The sequence below is a fragment of the Mus musculus genome, chromosome 5 (genome assembly GCF_000001635.26).
Source record: "Mus musculus strain C57BL/6J chromosome 5, GRCm38.p6 C57BL/6J".
NCBI classification, from domain to species: Eukaryota; Metazoa; Chordata; class Mammalia; order Rodentia; family Muridae; genus Mus; species Mus musculus.
The window spans coordinates 50,237,106-50,257,028 of NC_000071.6; the positions used below are offsets into that span (position 1 = coordinate 50,237,106).

General features: G+C 40.4%; 1 long non-coding RNA gene and 1 other non-coding gene across 2 annotated transcripts in view; both read left to right on the forward strand.

Moving 5' to 3' along the window:
• The window catches only part of Gm40301, a 63,864-nt gene that overhangs the window by 18,724 nt on the left and 25,217 nt on the right, over positions 1-19,923 (forward strand). The window lies entirely within an intron of this gene.
• Mir8117 (microRNA 8117) lies at positions 15,657-15,763 on the forward strand. Its single transcript, NR_106197.1, has one exon. It is a non-coding gene; the product is annotated as a microRNA 8117 (primary transcript).

A 19,923-nucleotide genomic window follows, 5' to 3' on the forward strand; every position in this document is an offset into this window, starting at 1 on the left:
ATGCTTTAAAACTTATGTAAATTACTTGGAGTTCTTTTAATTGTTTGGAACGTTATTAAAGACTACATAAGGAGAATATTTGCAAAGAACATCTGGGAATAGATGCTTTGAGAGGTATCCTTGATGATCTTTTGCGCTTGGATTATGCACATTCATGACTGGGTGAGTGTTGGGATCTGAAACTGAGTGTGTGGAATTCATGCATTGATGAGTATCATCCCTGGCTAATGAGTTAGAGTCCTGTGCACCAGATATCTGCTAGTGGTAAAGTACTCATAAGCAGAGGAAATAATATTCTATGTATTATGTAATGGAGGCCTGGAAAGAGTTGTCAGGGCCTTGCATGCAGCAGATGAGGTAGATGATAATGATGAGCACTTGAAGTTGAGAGAATGAAACAAAAAGGGCACGACAAAAGAATAGAGACATCAGTGATGGAGGATCAGAAAACCATGTCCATGATGCAGTTTGGGCCATAAAGGAAATAGGAAAAGGCTAAACCATCTTGTGATGGTTTTTATGATATTTGCTTGACTTTTGGGGCTAACTAGGGATAAATTCGCTAAAGAAGCAGGTTTGGATGTTGGAAAGATGATAAATATGTTATAAGTTCAACTTAGCTTTGACAATCCCTCTGGAGTTTCTCAGTGTTTAGGATGAAGCTGAGGATTTATATCTCCTTTTCAGGTTAGAGTTGCACCTGTCATTGTGTAAAGCACATGACTGATGTGATAACTGAGAGAGAATGATTGTAATGAGGTTGTGTAGATAAATAAGAGGAGAAAAATTGAGATGTTTACATTATGTGATATAGAAGAGTTAGGTAAACTTAGAAAGCACATTCGGAAGGTCATTTTAAAAGAATCTTAGGATGGGTAGATATGGACCAGAACATGTTATAAATATTCTAGTCCAGTGGCTAACATGTTTTAAGGCAGCAGCAAGAGTTTTCCACATTTCCTTCTGGATTCTTATAGATGAGGGACCCAGATGGTCCTACTCTGATTGAATGGGGCGCTGGAGAGTGTTTGGGCCCATCCACTTAGAGTTTTATTCTTCCTTTCTGCTTCCGGACATGGTAACATTCCTCATTTGTATCAAGCATGGTTTTAAAATCATCCACATACTTTTAATGTTTTATAGAAGCTTGACAGTATCAATGTTGCACATAGAATTAGGGACAGGAAGAATAAAGTGATGTGACAAGCCATTCAAGTAATAGGCAGTGAAAGGCAATGTGGTCTTCCAACACAGTTGCTTAGACATGTGAGTTCAATGACAAATGGATCGTTGCAGCTAGAATAGTCAAGAAAGGAGTTGCAGAGGTGGTGGATTTAGAGAAGGTAAGACAGCAGAAGCTAATACAACTCATGTTCTTGCCTATTTAAAACTCAGAGTTAACACAGCCCCCAGAATCAACTAAGCAGGACTCTTAGGGGCTCATAGAATCTGAACTGACTGTCTCTGATTTTGCCTGATCTTTCCACGTTTTCTCCTACTAGATTGCCTTGATTATCCATGATATGAGGGTATGTGCCTCATTTTTGTTACTTGTTATGCCATGTTTGGTTGACATACAAGAAAGGCATGCTTTTTTGTTTTTTGTTTTTTGTTTTTTGTTTTTTGTTTTTTGTTTTTTGTTTTTTGTTTTTTGTTTTTTGTTTTTTGTTTTTTGTTTTGTTTTTTTTTTTTAAAGTTCAGAGTAACAGAGGAGTGGATCTGGGGGAGAAGGGATGGGTGGGGGCTGGGAAGAGTGGAGGGAGGGGAAAAACTGTTTATACGGGAGACCACCCCCCCAAACAAAAACACAAATAAGCAAAACCAAACAACCAAACAGCTGAACAATAAACCTCCCCAGAGCTAAAGTTTATACAGGTTGGACACAGTCATAAAATGTATCTTTCTAATATCTTCAAGACAAAGTCACTTGGAATATGTCACAACACAATTGCTTCTTACATCCCATCTTAATTCCCATAGTGATGAAAGTTTGAGTGGGCCAAGTTGACAAGTTAATGCAGAGAACATTAAATGGTAACCCTCATTTTGCTGTATGGGGTGCTTTGCTACAGTGCACTTTGTTATAGCAATTTGCTAACGGGATGATGTCATGGTAAGATCATCTCTACAAAGCATGCAGTCTTCTTGTTCTCATATATACTTATCTAAAACGAGGCTTCTAAAGGTTGCCCGGGGAACACTCCTTTATACTACCAATGACCATAGAGTAGAAAGGATCTGTAGCTACCATAACTGGTGTCTGACATGAACAAACATCAGAAAATTCTGTATTTAGGAAGTCATTTGAAGGCACTGGCAGAAGTCTGTCAAGACTGAAGACTAACCCAGTGATTCCAGGGCGGGTCTCCTGGAACTGACAGTTGGCTTACAAACCAAATGAATTCCAAGTTATTTCAAGTATCACTGTTGTCACCAGGGTGTCCTGTTCTTGGATCAGCATGCTGATAAAAGGTTCAAGCCAGCATTCATTCCTAAAAAGATACTTACGGGCTATACATATTTTAAAGGGCAGTTTATTACACCAACTCTTTTGTTTAGAGAATACCCATTGTCTTGCTATTAAGTGATCTATTTCATAGTGCCGATAAATTCTAAGAACGGAGGCTCGGTATTATACTTTTGGATGTTTTAATGGCCTGAGTTATCTAGTTCCTTGACCTTGGCTTGCTATTTGACCTTTGTTTGCTTTAATAGCTGAGAACCACTTTGCAATCAGCCACGGAGTTCATGTATTGGCTATCTATTGGCTCGTGACGTACGTGGTACAAATCTGAAAAGTACTTGATTAGGATAACTTATCAAATTATGTTTGCATAGATAAATTAGTCCTATTCAAAATAACAAAACAATGTGGGCAGTTGCAAACTTGGTAGGGGGATTCAAATAAAATTCATTTCCTTTCAGCCCCAGTGAATTCAGCTGCCATGTTTACCAGGCTGGCCTCGAACTCACAGAACTTTGCCTGTTTCAACCTCTCACCTGCTGGCATGAAAGGTGTGCACCACTATGTTGGGCTATATTTAATTTCTTACAAAAGGCTTGACATCATACACTTATTCCTTTAAGTTAACCATAACTGTATAATCACTCTCTAGAAAGAAAAAAAATTGATATGACAAAAGTGCAAACGCTTATTGTAAACAGACGGAGTGGGAACTGGGAAGATTGCTCAGTGGGTAATGTGCCTGCCATGAGGATGTGAATTCATATCCCTAGCACTCAGACAGAAATGAGAGCATAGTGAGTTCAGATCCCGGGGGCTCACTGGTCACCCAGTACAGTTGAAATGGGGAGTTCCAGATTCAGTGACAGACCTTATTTTATAAAATCAGGCCGCAAAGCAGTTCAGGATGACACCTGATGTCATCCAAAATTGCCTGCAAGGGTGGGCACACAACTGCACATATTTAAGTGTGTGTACACCCCCCCCCCACACTGGGGGATTCAATATGCAAGTATTTTTAAAAAATAGGAAAACCACTGATTACTGGCATCACTGCTTCTCTTTTTACAGGCACAGGAAAGCTAAAAGCCAATATTGCCTTTTTTTTTTCACTCATGAGCAATGTAGTCTTATTATTTTTAATAGACTTTTAAAGACAGCTTTTAGTTGAGTTATAGAAATCTTTGTGTGTTTGCTTGATCTGCCGTAGTTCAACCTCTACAGCTGGTATTGGCACTCAATGTAAATACTGTAATTTTCCCCCCCATAGTCTCATGGCTGTGCATTGGTCAGCCTTGAACTCAGAGTTCTGTGAAGTGTGTACTCACATATGTCACAGACAGGACTATGTGATTTGAAAAGAACTTCCCATTTTTGATAGTTTATTCATGTTTTTAATTTAACTAACATTATTTAGTATCCTAAGGAAGAAGTTAAAAAAATACTAGAAAACATTTCCCTCTGTCTGAGTAGCATGAACCGTTGTGGCTTCTGTGAGTCTTACCAGTACTTGGCCATCTTTTCATTTGCTTGAATGTTCTCACATGGCTGTGCTATTACTTCAAGTGGACCTTTCCATGAAAAGTTTTATTTCTCTGCTCCAACTCCAATTTCTATTTAGAAACCTGATTTGATTAGAGTGTGAAAGTTTAAGTGTTTGTAACAGGATTCAATTAAAATAGGTCATTCTTGGGGCTTGGAAAATGGTAACTGGCCCTGGGCAAATTGGAACGAAAGTTATAAAATTCAATTGGATGCATCACAACATTTAACATCTTTAAGGAAGACATTTTGCCTAATAGATTCAATTTGGAAATATTTAGTGTAGGTCATCAGCTTAAGAACCTAAAAATGTGTGTGTTTGTTTGTTTCTCTGCTTAGTTATAACTAGGATCAGGACACCTGGGCTTTGATTGACAAAATAAACAATTTGCAGTGGGACCTTGAAGAAAGTCAGTTAGTTTCTGTGACTTTATCGGTAGGTTAAAAAGGAGACTGGAATATTGGAGAATAATGTGCTTAGTGATGTTTGCATAAAGGATGCTTTGTCATTGTAAAGTATTATTGAATATTTATGGTCTAGCAGACTGAGCCAAATGGCCAGAGGGGAAAAAACAGTCAGATTTATGTAAACCTTGTTCCATGTTCCTGATTCTTCAGGATGGGTGCTCTCTATATATGAGTGAATAAATAAATGGTACAAACATTATTTTAAATCTTGAAGGAACATCAATATCATCTGGGGTGTTAGCCAGGGCACCTGACCTATGCCATTGAAATGAAATGTCCTCCTCTGGATAATGATTTCAATCTCATAAATATTTTCAAAGCTAGAGGTGGTGATGATAAGTGATGTTTTCTGAGAATTTTGTGTCTACAAATAAATGTAAGTGATATCTTTACCTAAAAACAACAAGAAATGACTGTCTCTCAGCCACAGGCTTGCTCTGAGCACTCTTAGACTGAAACTACATATCATATGCATCTCTTGTCCTGTCTTTAAAAAAAAAAATAAAGTGTTTTACAGCCGGGCAGTGTTGGCACACACCTTTGATCCCAGCACTTGGGAGGCAGAGGCAGGGGGATTTCTGAGTTCGAGGCCAGCCTGGTCTACAGAATGAGTTCTAGGATAACCAGGGCTACACAGAGAAACCCTATCTCCAAAAACAAAAGTGTTTTACTTATCCTCTGCATAGTAGTTTTATCACTTTATGGGGAGAAATCTGAAGAAATAATAATAATAAATAATAGCGATAGCTGTAAAGAGTGCCTAAAGACTTAACAGATCTTACTGAGTCTTGCAATTCAGATGCTTTAGATCACAAGTAGATGAGGCAAGATAAGAGGAATGTAAGTGACTGGTTTCGAAAGGTTCACTGGGAATCCAAATGGCTTCAGCCAAAGAATTCATAAAGCAATAGGCAGAAAGGAAGTTGCTGTGACATTTTCAGTTCCCCTACCTCTTCTAATTAAGCACTTACAGTGCATCTTCCAGTATACACAGACCTGGAGCCCCGTCCATACCAAGCATAGAGCTGTGTGTGGGATGATAGCTGCCACCCTCCTTAGGCAATGGGCTGTGACTCCGTGCTACCTCAAGTTGGACTATTAATTTCTATGATCCATTGATTCTAAAAAGCATATTTTTTCCTGTGAGACAAAAATGATACCACAATTGTCTGATATAGGCTATCATTAAGTGCATTTTAACATTTTGTCATGATGTAAATATACTGTCAATCTAATGATGGATTTGAGAACCTAGTACACACACACACACACACACACACACACACGCACAGACACCATATCACACACCACACACATCATGTCATCATAATATTGACAGACAAATATCAATGATAACTGCCTTTAAATATAAATATAAATGACAGCTATTGTGTCAGATAGTTCATGCCCATTCTTATAAAATCTTTAGGAAAATATATTTTTGGTTGTGCTCATTATACAGAAATCAACATTGATTCTAAGAACTTACATTATTCAGAATGAATTTGTGTTTCAGACTTATAACTACACATTCCTGTTTAGACAAATCAGGAATTCTTGCCTTCTGATGTACGATCTAGCATGAACCATCTTGGTTTATGTTAGGCTCCTAAGATACTCACTCCCCCCAACCCCACTAACCTTTATATTTTCTAATGGGAAATGGGAGCTAGGGTTTAAACTCTAGAGTTCTGCTTCTATCTGGAGCATGTCTCGTGGTACTTCATGAATGATAAAAGAAAGAACCACCAGTCCCTGAATGCTATAAAGTTTCACAGGCAAACAAACAACAAACCGAACCGAACCAAACCAAACCAAACTAAACCAAACCAAACCGAACCGAACCGAACCGAACCGAACCAAACCAAACCAAACCAAACCAAACCAAACCAAACCAAACCAAACAAACTAAAGCAAACCAAGCTTTCTTCCAAGCAAACAATAAAAAAGATGCTATTAGCCTGTATTATGACTGTCAAATTTACATCAGTAACCCAGAAAGCCTATGTCAACATGAAATTGTTTAAAACAAGATGCTCCTATTTTACTGCATAAAAGAATTAATCTGCCTTGCCCAATCCCTAGATTAAAAGTCATGTTTGGGTTTAATTGTATCATAAAATGAAAATTCGTGATTCGTGGCTGATAAGAAAACAATTTGCTTATACAGTTTTGAAGTTGATTTGGCTTTGGAGTTGGGCCAGGCAAGTTCCCAGGAGTTGAGGTTTCTAGTAGTGTTTTATGTTTTGTGAGACATCAGCAAGAAGCTGCAGATCCCAAGCATTCTGTGATTTTTCAAGTAGCAGGAAAGGAGAGAGTTAAAGGGTTTAATTGAATTTTGTGGAGGGCAGCAAAAGGTTGAATGTAGAGCACCTTTTGCATTTTAAACACTGATACGTTTTCCTTGTCTTGATGTTATATAAAAGGAGGAGAGGAGTAGCCCTCCACACCCACATATTTCTTTTTTTCAAGAAATAAAATAAAGGTCACTGACAAGCGTTTGCTGCTCTCTGGGAGAACTTCATACTGTGTTTTGTACTAGGGCCATTTTACCTGCCTCAACGCTCTGGAGCAGAAAATATGTCACTCTCAAAGTGTGGATCAGTCAGACATGGAGAAGTACTGACCTTACAGAAATCCAGACATACAGGATGCAGTGGGCATATCTAACAGGTCTGGTTGGTTACCAAGGCTCCAGGAATGCTATCATCGACTCCTCAAGACAAGTAAGAGGATGCTCTCAAATAGCCATGACAACTATAGACTGCCACCCCTCAGGTTAGTTTATTGGTTCTAGTCAGACATCTAGTAAATTCATACATCTAGTAAATTAGGAAGATCAGGAGTGATGAACACTCATTATGTCAATGAGGAAGCTGAGATAAAGGCAGTTGAGTGGGTCTCTTAGGGTTATAGAGGGTAATCTGTAGACTTGACATATTGACAATACTAACTGAAAGGACACAGCAAGGGCTTTGCTCAGTCACATATGGCTTAGAATTTTAGCTAGCTCTGTGACCATTTCCAAGTCCTTGAACTCCAGGAAACCCTGGGTTCCTTATATTTAAAAGATGGAAGAAATGGAATCATTATTATTATAAAGCATGTGACTCAGATACAAAAGTGCATGCCTATTATGAGAGCTTAATAAGTGATGTGTGCTACCATTATCCGGGTGTGTTTTCTTACTGTGCCACTTTGTTCTTCCAAGTGTGGCTCTGATAAGGACACAGCTATCAGAATCTGAAGCCAACATAAGGCAAAGCAGTGTCTTGGGGGGCCGAAGGAAGAGATGAAGGTTCTTTGCAAAGGCATAGAAAAAAGTCTCTGACTACACAATCTGATCCCGTACATAAATAACTGAATTCAGAGACTTAAATGAAACCTAAAAGAGTAATTATGAGATATCAGTTCAGACAAAAGCAGTTAAGACAAAGATCTGTGTATATTATCCAGGACTAATGGCAATGACAAAGGGGCCATGAAAGTCTTTGGAGTTAAGACCTTCCAGCCAACAGAAAGCAAACAATGCAAGTACAGGGATAGAGTGAGGAAGGTTAAGCCCAGCAGGTTTGAGACATTTCCTCTCACTACTATCTCCTTAAGAATGTATTCCTCTTTTGAGTTATTTAATTAGCTATGGTGATGGTTAATATGATCTCTTGAATGGAGAATCACCTGGAAGACATATCTCGGGGTCTGTAAAATGTGTTCCCAGAGAGAGTTTACTGAATATAGGCAGTACCATTGTGTGGACTGGGCCAAGGTTAATAGGAGGAACTAAGGAGAGCTTCAAGACTAGTCTCTTCCTGCTTTCTGACTTGGAGTACAATGTGGCCAGCCATCTCCCACCCCAGCCACCGGGCCTCCCCATAGTGATGGGCTACACCTGTAAATTGTGAGTCAAAAATAAATCTTTTCTTTAAGTGGCCTTTGTTGGGAATTTTGTCACAACAGCTAGCAGTAACTGCTGCAGCAGTTCAATTACAACTGCGTTCGCTCTGTTATTCCAGACACTGGTATTGTCACAGGTGGGACTCTCAGGGCACAATCATGAAAGGAGCCTTGTTTTATTTCCAATGCTCTTCCACTCTCGCTTTTCCATGCACTGCAGGAAACAACACAGACAGTGATTATTCCTCTGCTTCCTTGGTCTGTTGGCTCTATAACTAAAGTATCCAGACACACTCCCCATTCTTCCTTGCTCTGGGCCATGAAAGGACCACGGGTAAGGTTGGGATTGGGCTTTCAGCCTTCTGCATGGTCTGCTTGGACTTGAGAGACGGGGATCTAACACAATGGGAGAGGATGGTGGGAAGACAGACAAGCCAAGGAGTTTGGACTTGTGTTTCCATTCTTCTGACTGCAGGGGTTTGGAAAGGCCCTCTGCTGAAGGCCTCTTCTTCAGCCAGGCAGCCATTGGCAAACTGCTATTTTCCAAGTTTTTGGAAATCAGTTCTGCCTTTGACCTTTTTACCAGTATCTTTCATGGCTTCCTCCTGGACAAAGTGCCTTGTTTTTGGCAAAGTTTTGGATATAGTCTGTTTTTCCCTCCTCCTCCTCCTCTTCCTCCTCCTCCTCCTCCTCTTCCTCCTCCTCCTCCTTCTCTCCCCTCCTCTTCATCCTCCTCCCCCTCCTTCCCTTCTTTCTCCCAAAATCTCTCCTCCTTCTCTCCTCCCCCTTGTATTAAACTCTCCTCAATTATCCAGTTAGATTGGCGTTTGTTTCCTCTTGACACTTGAGCTGATACATATCACCATTGTAGGTAGCAAAGATCAATTCTTGTTTGGGGATTTAAAATAACCAAACCACAAAATATTTAACCCAAATTAGATTTAGGGTTAAATTTAAATTTCTGTTAGTCCCTTTGGAGGAGGGCTGCTCCCTGTTCTTCTTATTTTGTATTGCAGACTATGGTTTCCTACATAGTTAAAGGTGAGATACCAAGAAAGAAGCTTGAACAGAGTTCTAGGCTGCGTTTCCTCACGGACCCATCTCTTTTGAGAATTTTTATCCTTTAAAATTGGGGGACCATCCTAGTCCCTGAGATGCACATTGAACCATAGTCTCTACCTTGTACTTTCTCCATTTGCAGAAATTTAGTCACTTACAAAAGATAGATACATAACATAGGTCTGACCCGATTACTGGTTCTCACAAATGCCACCATGTCTTGAAACAGTTTTTAACTGCTGATATTGAGCTACTTCTTTTGAGATACGATCATTGTAGATTTAGGCTTTGCACACAAATCCAACTTGGGGATCCTTATAAAAGACTGAACATGAAGTCAGACATGGTGGCCCATGCTGGTTACACTAAACATTCTAAAAGACAACGGAAGGAACACTGCCATGAATTTGAGGACACCCTGTGCTACATAGGGAATTTGAAGCTGGCCTTGCATACATATCAAAACCGTATTTAAAAAGAAATCTAAGAAATTGCGACAATAAAGAAACCCCTAAAGGGGAAGGTGAAAACACATGGAGAAATTGGCATGACCAGAAGAGGGGGCAAGAAGTGTAAGCATCATATAGAATTTAGGGCAGTACCATGGTTGCAGAAAATACCACCCTTTCCAATCCTTTTATCTCAGATTTTTGATTTTGAGAACAGTGGGAATATAAATTTCAGTTGTTTTAAGCATCTAACATAGTCATGATTTGTTACATTAGCTCCAGAAAACAAGTACAAAATCTATTTACCATCTTGGGCATCCCTAGACAGGTGCTGTAGCATCACCATGTTTGATTCATTACCGGGACCCATTCACAGGTGTGAAGGAAATGAAAGTGCAGGGTCCACATTCAGGTTCTGTGCCTGTTGGGGCCCTGCCTCTGCTGCAGCTTCCCCCCAACCCCTGCTTCCTCTCCTTTTTTTCCTTCTCTCTGCACAGCATGACTCGGGGATTACATGTGAACTCTGGATTTATTTGTGATTGCTACCATAGCAAATTCCATAGGCTGAGAGCCTTCAGCAGTAGAAATTTGTTTCCTTGTTGTTGTAGAAGTTAAAAGTTCAAGATCAAGGTGCTAGCAGATTTGCTTTTCCTGAGGCTCGATGCTTGGCTGGCAGATGGTGCCCTTCACTCTGTCCTCGTGTAACCTTTTCAGACTTCAACTACCTCATTTTCAGTAATTAACTCTTTCTGAGTTTCCTTCATGTGCACGTAGGTATATTTTGAGCAATGGAGGATTAGGATTTCAATACATCCAATTTGAAGGAATACTATTTGGGTGTATAAATGCTGTCTTCTGAGGTAGAAGGTAGGTAACTATCTTCCTGACTTCTTCGAGACACTGGGGCCATGCCATGTTGATATGGCCATGTTAGAATGCCTTCAAGAGAACCACCTCCATCCATCATTAGCAATCTCTAGTCTTGACAGGCTTCTCATCAGTCCAGGCATTGAGATCCCTCTTTTTGAATGTTTGCAACTGCAACTAGCACCATTAACCTTTCATTCACATTGGTGTTGTTGACTTTGTATTTGGTCACCTGCTCCTTGGGCATGGAATTACTTATATTCATATTTCTCATCTAAATATTCAACAATTCTTTTTTTTTCAATTTTTTATTAGGTATTTAGCTCATTTACATTTCCAATGCTATACCAAAAGTCCCCCATACCCATCCACCCCCACTCCCCTACCAACCCACTCCCCCTTTTTGGACCTGGCATTCCCCTGTACTGGGGCATATAAAGTTTGCGTGTCCAATGGGCCTCTCTTTCCAGTGATGGCCGACTAGGCCATCTTTTGATACATATGCAGCTAGAGTCAAGAGCTCCGGGGTACTCGTTAGTTCATAATATTGTTCCACCTATAGGGTTGCAGATCCCTTTAGCTCCTTGGGTACTTTCTCTAGCTCCTGCATTGGGAGCCCTGTGATCCATCCATTAGCTGACTGTGAGCATCCACTTATGTGTTTGCTAGGCCCCAGCATAGTCTCACAAGAGACAGCTACATCTGGGTCCTTTCGATAAAATCTTGCTAGTATATGCAATGGTGTCAGCATTTGGATGCTGATTATGGGGTGGATCCCTGGATATGGCAGTCTCTACATGGTCCATCCTTTTATCTCAGCTCCAAACTTTGTAACTCCTTCCATGGGTGTTTTGTTCCCAATTCTAAGGAGGGGCATAGTGTCCACACTTCAGTCTTCATTCTTCTTGAGTTTCATGTGTTTAGCAAATTGTATCTTATATCTTGGGTATCCTAGGTTTGGGGCTAATATCCACTTATCAGTGAGTACATATTGTGTGAGTTCCTTTGTGAATGTGTTACCTCACTCAGGATGATGCCCTCCAGGTCCATCCATTTGGCTAGGAATTTCATAAATTCATTCTTTTTAATAGCTGAGTAGTACTCCATTGTGTAGATGTACCACATTTTCTGTATCCATTCCTCTGTTGAGGGGCATCTGGGTTCTTTCCAGCTTCTGGCTATTATAAATAAGGCTGCTATGAAGATAGTGGAGCATGTGTCCTTCTTACCAGTTGGGGCATCTTCTGGATATATGCCCAGGAGAGGTATTGCTGGATCCTCTGGTAGTACTATGTCCAATTTTCTGAGGAACCGCCAGACTGATTTCCAGAGTGGTTGTACAAGCCTGCACTCCCACCAACAATGGAGGAGTGTTCCTCTTTCTCCACATCCACGCCAGCATCTGCTGTCACCTGAAATTTTGATCTTAGCCATTCTGACTGGTGTGAGGTGGAATCTCAGGGTTGTTTTGATTTGCATTTCCCTGATGATTAAGGATGTTGAACATTTTTTCAGGTGCTTCTCTGCCATTTGGTATTCCTCAGGTGAGAATTCTTTGTTCAGTTCTGAGCCCCATTTTTTAATGGGGTTATTTTATTTTCTGAAGTCCACCTTCTTCAGTTCTTTATATATGTTGGATATTAGTCCCCTATCTGATTTACGATAGGTAAAGATCCTTTCCCAATCTGTTGGTGGTCTTTTTGTCTTATTGACGGTGTCTTTTGCCTTGCAGAAACGTTGGAGTTTCATTAGGTCCCATTTGTCAATTCTCGATCTTACAGCACAAGCCATTGCTGTTCTGTTCAGGAATTTTTCCCCTGTGCCCATATCTTCAAGGTTTTTCCCCACTTTCTCCTCTATAAGTTTCAGTGTCTCTGGTTTTAAGTGAAGTTCCTTGATCCACTTAGATTTGACCTTAGTACAAGGAGATAAGTATGGATCGATTCGCATTCTTCTACACGATAACAACCAGTTGTGCCAGCACCATTTGTTGAAAATGCTGTCTTTCTTCCACTGGATGGTTTTAGCTCCCTTGTCGAAGATCAAGTGACCATAGGTGTGTGGGTTCATTTCTGGATCTTCAATTCTATTCCATTGGTCTACTTGTCTGTCTCTATACCAGTACCATGCAGTTTTGATCACAATTGCTCTGTAGTAAAGCTTTAGGTCTGGCATGGTGATTCCACCAGAAGTTCTTTTATCCTTGAGAAGAGTTTTTGCTATCCTAGGTTTTTTGTTATTCCAGACGAATTTGCAAATTGCTCCTTCCAATTCGTTGAAGAATTGAGTTGGAATTTTGATGGGGATTGCATTGAATCTGTAGATTGCTTTTGGCAAGATAGCCATTTTTACAATGTTGATCCTGCCAATCCATGAGCATGGGAGATCTTTCCATCTTCTGAGATCTTCTTTAATTTCTTTCTTCAGAGATTTGAAGTTTTTATCATACAGATCTTTCACTTCCTTAGTTAGAGTCACGCCAAGATATTTTATAATATTTGTGACTATTGAGAAGGGTGTTGTTTCCCTAATTTCTTTCTCAGCCTGTTTATTCTTTGTGTAGAGAAAGGCCATTGACTTGTTTGAGTTTATTTTATATCCAGCTACTTCACCGAAGCTGTTTATCAGGTTTAGGAGTTCTCTGGTGGAATTTTTAGGGTCACTTATATATACTATCATATCATCTGCAAAAAGTGATATTTTGACTTCCTCTTTTCCAATTTGTATCCCCTTGATCTCCTTTTGTTGTCGAATTACTCTGGCTAATACTTCAAGTATTATGTTGAAAAGGTAGGGAGAAAGTGGGCAGCCTTGTCTAGTCCCTGATTTTATTGGGATTGCTTCCAGCTTCTCTCCATTTACTTTGATGTTGGCTACTGGTTTGCTGTAGATTGCTTTTATCATGTTTAGGTATGGGCCTTGAATTCCTGATCTTTCCAAAACTTTTATCATGAATGGGTGTTGGATCTTGTCAAATGCTTTTTCAGCATCTAACGAGATGATCATGTGGTTTTTGTCTTTGAGTTTGTTTATATAATGGATTACATTGATGGATTTTCATATATTAAACCATCCCTGCATCTCTGGAATAAAACCTACTTGGTCAGGATGGATGATTGCTTTAATATGTTCTTGGATTCGGTTAACGAGAATTTTATTGAGGATTTTTGCATCGATATTCATAAGAGAAATTGGTCTGAAGTTCTCTATCTTTGTTGGGTCTTTCTGTGGTTTAGGTATTAGAGTAATAGTGGCTTCATAAAATGAGTTGGGTAGAGTACCTTCTACTTCTATTTTGTGAAATAGTTTGTGCAGAACTGGAATTAGATCTTCTTTGAAGGTCTGATAGAACTGTGCACTAAACCTGTCTGGTCCTGGCCTTTTTTTGGCTGGGAGACTATTAATAACTGCTTCTATTTCTTTAGGTGATATGGGACTGTTTAGATGGTCAACTTGATCCTGATTCAACTTTGGTACCTGGTATCTGTCTAGAAATTTGTCCATTTCGTCCAGGTTTTCCAGTTTTGTTGAGTATAGCCTTTTGTAGAAGGATCTGATGGTGTTTTGGATTTCTTCAGGATCTGTTGTTATGTCTCCTTTTCATTTCTGATTTTGTTAATTAGGATTTTGTCCCTGTGCCCTTTAGTGAGTCTAGCTAAGGGTTTATCTATCTTGTTGATTTTCTCAAAGAACCAACTCCTCGTTTGGTTATTTCTTTGAATAGTTCTTCTTGTTTCCACTTGGTTGATTTCACCCCTGACTTTGATTATTTCCTGCCGTCTACTCCTCTTGGGTGAATTTGCTTCCTTTTTTTCTAGAGCTTTTAGATGTGTTGTCAAGCTGCTAGTATGTGCTCTCTCCCGTTTCTTCTTGGAGGCACTCAGAGCTATGAGTTTCCGTCTTAGAAATGCTTTCATTGTGTCCCATAGGTTTGGGTACGTTGTGGCTTCCTTTTGCATTTTGTATTTTCTTTGACTGTTGTGTCGATGTTCTCTATGGAATCTTCTGCACCTGAGATTCTCTCTTCCATTTCTTGTATTCTGTTGCTGATGCTCGCATCTATGTTTCCAGATCTCTTTCCTAGGGTTTCTATCTCCAGCGTTGCCTCCCTTTGGGTTTTCTTTATTGTGTCTACTTCCCTTTTTAGTTCTAGTATGGTTTTGTTCATTTCCATTACCTGTTTGGATGTGTTTTCCTGTTTTTCTTTAATGATTTCTACCTGTTTGGCTGTGTTTTCCTGCTTTTCTTTAAGGGCCTGTAACTCTTTAGCAGTGTTCTCCTGTAATTCTTTAAGTGACTTATGAAAGTCCTTCTTGATGTCCTCTATCATCATCATGAGAAATGTTTTTAAATCTGTTTCTAGCTTTTCGGTTGTGTTGGGGTGCCCAGGACTAGGTGGGGTGGGAGTGCTGCGTTCTGATGATGGTGAGTGGTCTTGATTTCTGTTAGTAGGATTCTTACGTTTGCCTTTCGCCATCTGGTAATCTCTGAAGCTAGCTGTTTTAGTTGTCACTGTTAAGAGCTTGTTCTTCAGGTGACTCTGTTAGCCTCTATAAGCAGACCTGAAGGGTAGCACTCTCCTTAGTTTCAGTGGGCAGAGTATTCTCTGCAGGCAAGCTCTCTTCTTGCAGGGCAGGTACCCAGATATCTGGTGTTCAAACCAGACTCCTGGCAGAAGTTGTGTTCCACTCACTAGAGGTCTTAGGATCCCGTGTGGAATCCTGTGTGGGCCCTTGCGGGTGTCAGGCGACTCCGCTGGCAAGGTAGCCCGGGGCTCGAGTGGAACGGAAGGGGCTTGTGCCCCAGGTCAGGCCCGGGTAGCCTGCTTCCCTATGTACTGCAGTCTCAGGTTCTGAGCCATTGGATTGGGGCCGGAGCTGCGTTCCACTCATCAGAGGTCTTAGGATCCAGTGGGGATTCCTGTGTGGGCCCTTGCAGGTGTTGGGCGAGACTCCGCTGGCAAGGTAGCCTGGGGCTCGTGTGGAACAGAAGGGGCTTGTGCCCCAGGTCAGGCCCGGGTAGCCTGCTTCCCTATGTACTGCAGTCTCAGGTTCCGCGTGATTGGATTGGGGCAGGCGCTGTGTTCCACTCACCAGAGGTCTTAGGATCCTGTGGGGAATCCTGTGTGGGACCTTGCGGGTGTCAGGCGACTCTGTTGGCAAGGTAGCCCGGGGCTCGAGTGGAGTGGAAGGGGCTTGTGCCCCAGATCAGGCCCGGGTAGCCTGCTTCCCTATGTACCGCAGTCTCAGGTTCCGCGTGATTGGATTGGGGCAGGCGCTGTGTTCCACTCACCAGAGGTCTTAGGATCCCGTGGGGAGTCCTGTGTGGGCCCTTTCCGGTGTTGGGCAAGACTCTGCTGCCAAGGTAGCCCGGGGCTCGAGTGGAGCAGAAGGGGCTTGTGCCTCAACAATTCTTAATATCATTCTTCCTCTTTCTTTTAAATTATGTCAGTTCAATCAAAGAGTATTCATTTAAAAGTTTCATGAAGTTACTGGTAAGTAGAAGACCAACAAAGAGTTAAGAGTAAGAGAGGAAGAAAGTACATTAAACCATCCAGTTTATACTGTCTCTAATTTACTATCCTACAAATTACTAACATAATCTCTGAACTCAATAAACAACTATCATAATTTCATCATTATAGGGATTTTTTAAAAAGAGCACATTGCAAATAGACTTTCGCTATAGCTGTTCTGTGCTTGTGTGTGTGTGTCTTAGGCACATAGAAGGGGAATAGCAAATTTTATAGGGGAATAGTCATCTTATTCAATCTTTGCTTACAAAATATTTGAGAAGGGTTTGTTTGGGATATCGTATCTCACAAAGGAATGCTGTAGGATTGTCTTATCTTGATGGACATCACCTGTACCTCAGAGTAAGGACAAAACTGAACTGTATCCCTCCCAATCTACTGAATTCCACAATGATATGAAACATGGATGACAGAGCTTGAGTCTTTCAGGAGCAAATTAATATCTGCACACATGTTAGTGTCTGGTCATGGGAAGACTGAAGAACTTCATTTTTTAGGAAAACACAATGAAGGGTCCACTTGTCTAAGTCAACTCCTAGTTATGAGGGTTTTTGAACTGATGGGTTGATTGCACCACTGTAGTGTTGTATCATGGAAAGAACCTATCTCTCAGCAAAAGTGTGAGACACAGACAACCCCTATCTGTTTTTTAAAATAGAGACTTCTGAAAGTCTGCACAGTGAACTCTCCAGTTTTAGGAAACTCCACTTTACATATTTCCTTTGTGCGGATGTTCATCATGTGTGTGTTTTATGTGTATACTCATGCATATGCCTGTTTACATGTTGAATCAGCTAGTGGAGGATGCTGGCTGTCCCATTCTGTCACTGCCCATGTTATTCCTTGAGGAAAGGTCTCTCACTAAACTAGAAACCTTTTTCATCAAGGCTGGCTTATGAGTTCATTTTTTTATATGAATTTAAGGATCTGATCTCAGGGCCTCATGATGTGTAGCAAGAGACCTTACCCACTCAGTGATCTCCCCAGACCTTATTTATTTACTTTTGAGACATAGTTGTTCTATGTAGCCCTGCCTGAAGTTTGTGTTCAGTGGTGTCACCTAAGACTGAGATTACAGGCACAAGTTACCACCTATGGCCAGAAAGTTCATTCCATAGCATATATCTCCCTATGGTCCTTAGTTTTCAAGGTTTTGCATTTCCTTAAGACAGTTTCGGTGTACAGTTCCCTTAAAAGTATCTCCTCTCTCTCTCTCTCTCTCTCTCTCTCTCTCTCTCTCTCTCTCTCTCTCTCTCAGATATTTTCTTTATTTACGTTTCAAATTTTATCCCCTTTTCTGGGTTTCCCTCCACCACCAACCCCCCATCGCACCACACATCCACCCACTCCCCCTTCCCTGTCCTGGCATTCCCCTACAGTGGGGCACTGAGTCTTCACAGGACCAAGGGCCTCTCCTTCCATTGATGCCTGACAAAGCCATCATCTGCTACACACGAGGCTGAAGCTAAGCGTCCCTCTATTTGTAGTCTTTGGTTAGTGGTCTAGTCCCTGGGAGCTCTGAGGTGTCTGGTTGGTTGATGTCGTTGTTCTTCCTATGGGGTTGCAAACCCCTTTAGCTCCTTCAGTCCTTTCTCTAACTCCTCCATTGGGGACCCTGTGCTCAGTCCAAAGGTTGGCTGCAAGCATCCACCTCTGTATTTGTCAGGCTCTCGCAGAGCCTCTCAGGAGACAGCCATTTCAGGCTCCTGTCACCTCTTGGCATCCACAATAGTGCCTGGCTAGCCTTTCCTTCAGTCTCTACTCCACATCTTTTCTCTATATTTCCTCCCTTGAGAGAGAGAAAGAGTTAGAGAAATGTATATAACATAATTAAGTCTCCATCAGTCTCTATAAGACCCTCTTGTGTGTTAGTAGAACTTCAAAATATTACTGTATTTCAAAACTCTATTGTTACATGCATAAAAATCCTTGCCTCTGTGTTGTTTGGTGGACAATAACTTATTCATATGAAATATCACTATATACACTATATATAAAACCTTTGATTTGTTATTAGGCATTTTCTTTTTTTTAATTTTTATTAGGTATTTTCCTCATTTACATTTTCAATGTTATCCCAAAAGTCCCCCACACCCTCCCCCCCCACTCCCCTACCCACCCACTCCCACTTTTTGGCCCTGGTGTTCCCCTGTACTGGGGCATATAAAGTTTGCAAGTCCAATGGGCCTCTCTTTCCAGTGATGGCCGACTAGGCCATCTTTTGATACATATATGCAACTAGAGTCAAGAGCTCTGGGGCACTGGTTAGTTCATAATGTTGTTCCACCTATAGGGTTGCAGATCCCTTTAGCTCCTTGGGTACTTTGTCTAGCTCCTCCATTGGGGGCCCTGTGATCCATCTAATAGCTGATATGGGTACAGGGGAAAAGTTATTAGGTATTTTCAATGTTACTTAACCTACATTATATCTGTTACAATTTATTTATTTATTTATTTATTTATTTATTTATTTATTTATTTATTTATATTTTTTTGACAGGGTTTCTCTGTGTAGCCTTGGCTGTCCTGGAACTCACTCTGTAGACCAGGCTGGCCTTCGAACTCAGAAATCTGCCTGCATCTGTCTCCCAAGTGCTGGGATTAAAGGCATGTGCCACCACTGCCCGGCTTGTTACAATTTATTATAATATTTCTTAATGTTTATCCTTGTTCAAACTGAACTATATATCAAATTTATAGTTTTTCTCATAATCATTGTTTCCTACTTTGCTTGGTAAATTCCTTTCTTATATTTTTAGATGCCATAGATTATTTTTTCTTTCATTTGCATTTTCCTTTAATCTTTTCTCATCTAGAGAGTCATTTCCCCATAAGGGTGCTGTTGATATCATACTTGGCTATGCTCAGGTTTGTGGTACCTGCTTCATTTTGGCAAGCTACTTTATTGCTTCTTTTACTAAATATCAGTAAGGTCCCAGTTATTAGGGAGCTTAGAAGCCTATTTGTACATTTTCTTTTTCCTGCCAGGGATGTGATACTGTACTGAATTACAAACAGTGTTCATCAGTTGATACCTATGCTTCTAATTTGTCTTGTTTAGTTGCTATCATTATTTTTTTCAAATTTAACCTTTTGTTTTAGATCTCTGTAAGTAGTACTGCAAAGTTCAGTGAGAATTCTGTACTGGTCAAGAACGAGAAAAGGTCTTTTAGACCATGTCTGCCTATTTTTTATTTGTGGTCCAAGGCTTATGCATTTTACGTTTTCACTACTTACTTTAGTAGTGCTTAACTCTATCTTGCTAAAGTGGCATACATTTATAACTATAACTTAATTTTTAGTCAATTGTACAGCATTAGCTTTTTATTACACATGCTAAGCTTTTACTTGTTAGTTTGTGTGTAAGGCCAACTTCTCTGTTTTTCTAATTTGGTTAAAGAACACATTTTGTTTAAATTGTTGCTTCATTTTTACCTCACTGTGCAAGCTGAGTTGCCAGTGATCTATGGTTATTTTTTAAAAATAGATTTTGCTTTGTCTGAGAGTTGATAATTCTCTGCTGTTACTGTTAGCTTCCTTTTGTATAATCTTTCCAGTAATTCATTTCCACTCTACCTGACAGAAATGCTGATTGCATCTCAATATTTTCAAACGCATTACATACTTTATCAATTCATTTTTTACTT